The sequence below is a fragment of the Portunus trituberculatus genome, chromosome 37, assembly GCF_017591435.1.
Source record: "Portunus trituberculatus isolate SZX2019 chromosome 37, ASM1759143v1, whole genome shotgun sequence".
NCBI lineage: Eukaryota > Metazoa > Arthropoda > Malacostraca > Decapoda > Portunidae > Portunus > Portunus trituberculatus.
The window spans coordinates 30,168,728-30,171,227 of record NC_059291.1 but is presented as its reverse complement, the minus strand read 5'-3'; the positions used below and the strand labels follow the sequence as shown (position 1 = coordinate 30,171,227).

Genomic DNA, 2,500 nt, shown 5'->3' with positions numbered 1-2,500 from the left:
TCTCTCTCTCTCTCTCTCTCTCTCTCTCTCTCTCTCTCTCTCTCTCTCTCTCTCTCTCTCTCTCTCTCTCTCTCTCACGTGGTATGCTTCCTTTCCTTTGTCACTACTCGAGTTGTAACCGACAAGTGTTGTTCCGTGACCTATTAACTCATGGAAGTTCTCAAATCGATCTTATCTATTGAATATAAAGCCTTTCGAAACCCAAAGAACAGAGGGTACGCAAAAGTCAAAACGCCATCTACGTATATCAACATGATACATTTATTTATTTGTTTGACATGCTTAGTCTCCTGCACATATACAATGGATGTCTAAGAAAAGTACTGTATCAATTTCATCGTTATGACACTAAATGGAAGTCCTCTACAGTGCATTGCTCAGTAGTTCGTTCCTGAGTTCTAAGGTATAATTGTCCTCCCCAACCAAAAAAATGAAACATAATCCACACAGAAATACACATTGCAGTAGTGTCCTCATCCCTCGCTCCTTGCTGTGCAGTGTCTTGGTAAACCAGGACACGCCTACAAGACTGAGATTGGTCCGGCCCTGCAGTCCAGCGCCGCGGCGATATGTACACTTCAGAAAGCTTTTGAACAATGCCTGAGTCCTTTTACCCGAGAGAAGGTGGCACCATCTTTCTTATTCAAGCGGGTTCCTGGCACCGTTTTTCACTGTCAGGCGAGGCGTGAGCGTGCTGGCGCCGAGGGAGGTCCAGTGCATCGTGTGGTCCGTGGCACTTTGTCACGAGATAAATTGGTGAGAATCACGACACTAGCGTACAAATGTATCCCACCGTGATGGCCTCTTTAGTCCCTGCCTGGCCCTGATGTGCAACTCGTCTTCTATGCACGTGTCGCCGCCGCCTATACAGAAAACTTTGAACTGGTTATCACTGACTTTCTGCTGAAGGATGTGCCTCCAGAAAATTTATCCAGAGCTCTCAAATAGTAAGCCGAAATTGGACGCACTCTCTGCCATCATGGTATTTTTCACTTTTCTGTGAACAAATGTGGAGTGGACTTTTAGAAAGCAAGGGCGAGAATTACAAGTGTGTCCGCGTGCTAAGTGGGTGTGAGAGTGGTGGGGAGCGGCAGTCCCTCTCCACAGTTGTCTCGGTGACTTGTCTTTATTTTATTGTTGGTTCTTTGGGCTTTTCTTTAGAGTGTTTCGTTGATGCATTCCCTTCAAACTTATGTCATGTACTAATGTGGTTCTAGTGTGTTTGTACAGGAGAGGTAGTCTGGTAGCATGTTGGGACGAAGTGTGTCTGGGAAATGTGATTGTTAAAAGCATTTCAGCAGACAGCAGGGCTAGGAATGTTGAGCGTCACTATGGACGTGTGGCTGTTGGGCCATGTTTACCTCACACTGCGTTGTGTAATCTTTTCCCTTTTTATTGCTTTGATTTACTTATGTATGTTCATTATAGGGATTTTTTTTTTATCTACTAAATAGTAAACCATGGCTTAATTCCTTCAAAGCAAAATGCATCAAACGGATTTGTTTGGTATCCCAATGACAAACTTCCATGATGAAGCCAACTCAATTAGATTAACATATGTGCCTTTTATTCATAAAACTCATGCATTTGTGGCCGTGCAGTGTAATTCCAATATGTATCATGTTCACAATCAACAGCATAAACACAGATTTGCGATTAGGGAAAAAAGAAAAACAGATTGCTGCCTCCCAACGTCCAGTCCCCAAAAATGTAATCTCTTAATAATGGATGGGATATTTTTTTGCGGCATTCACAAAGAGTACAACATTCACCTGTCCTATACTGAGAGATTCGTGCTCCCACACACGCCTGTCACGCTACACCCGTGAGTAACACATTGATCAGCGCGCCTCCAGTAATAACTCACAGGAACTATTAATCACAGCACATAAAACCCTGTGATTACCGGTATGATGAAAGCAGATCAACTTTGGCGAGTACAAAATGTGAGCATGTTCCCTTTGGCGAACCCTACTTAAAAACATGAAAAGAAACGACTGCACCTAATTATCAGTGTCAATAAAGACTCTTATCATAGGGAAAACTGATTAACCTCTTTTTTCATGCTCTTTGTGTTTTTATAACTCCTCCATTCGATATTCCTTCATAGCCCAAGTCTAAGAGAAATTGCGCCGTAAGTCTATGATTTTTCGGCGCTATTAATTACGTATATTTAATCAGTGTTCAAAGGTTAGTTATAGCCAACGACAGTCATCACTCTGCGCCTCAGAGGAACCTCACAGAGTCTTCTTCAGCAGCAACTTCAAAAATCACACATTTTTTGTTCTATCCACTATAAAATCTCACCTCTCACAACATTGCATGCTTTCCGTACATGACCAGTGAAACAATCCAAGGTAATCTTCAGCGTTCTTAATTAATATTGTTAAATCTACAAAAATTTGTATCAGGACTGCCAGTAAATCTTTGAAAAATGATACACACACACACACACACACACACACACACACACACACACACACACACACACACACACACA

At 42.3% G+C, this 2,500-nt stretch overlaps 1 protein-coding gene across 6 annotated transcripts in view; it reads left to right on the top strand.

Annotated features, from left to right (window-relative positions):
- Positions 1 to 2,500, top strand: part of LOC123514317 (teneurin-m-like) — a 581,802-nt gene that overhangs the window by 469,994 nt on the left and 109,308 nt on the right. The window lies entirely within an intron of this gene.